Genomic DNA, 435 nt, shown 5'->3' with positions numbered 1-435 from the left:
AGGTGCAGTAAAGTCACCCAGCACCTTCCTTGCATTGTTGGCATTGTTGTTGTTTTCGGCTGCCATGTGTTCTTCTTCCTTGAAGAATTCGGTTAGGTGCTCTAAAGAGAGTTGTGCTTTGGCCTCTCTTAGCTTTCTCTTCAAGGTCCTTTCCGGTTCAGGATCAGCCTCAACAAGAATGCCCTTGTCTTTGCTCCTGCTCATAAGAAAGAGAAGGGAACAAGAAGATGTGGAATCCTCTATGTCACAGTACAGAGATTCCTTTAGGTGTCAGAGGAAAAGAAGAGTAGAAGACAGAAGTAGAAAATTCGAACTTATCAGAGAAGATGGAGTTCGAATTTTGCGTTAAGGGATAGTGTTAGTCCATAAATAGAAGGATGTGAGAAGGAGGGAAGTCATTTTCGAAAATTAAGTGAAAAATTTTGAAAACATTTT

The sequence above is a fragment of the Arachis duranensis genome, chromosome 3, assembly GCF_000817695.3.
Source record: "Arachis duranensis cultivar V14167 chromosome 3, aradu.V14167.gnm2.J7QH, whole genome shotgun sequence".
In the NCBI taxonomy this organism is placed as follows: Eukaryota; Viridiplantae; Streptophyta; class Magnoliopsida; order Fabales; family Fabaceae; genus Arachis; species Arachis duranensis.
Note: the sequence above shows the minus strand (reverse complement) of the source record.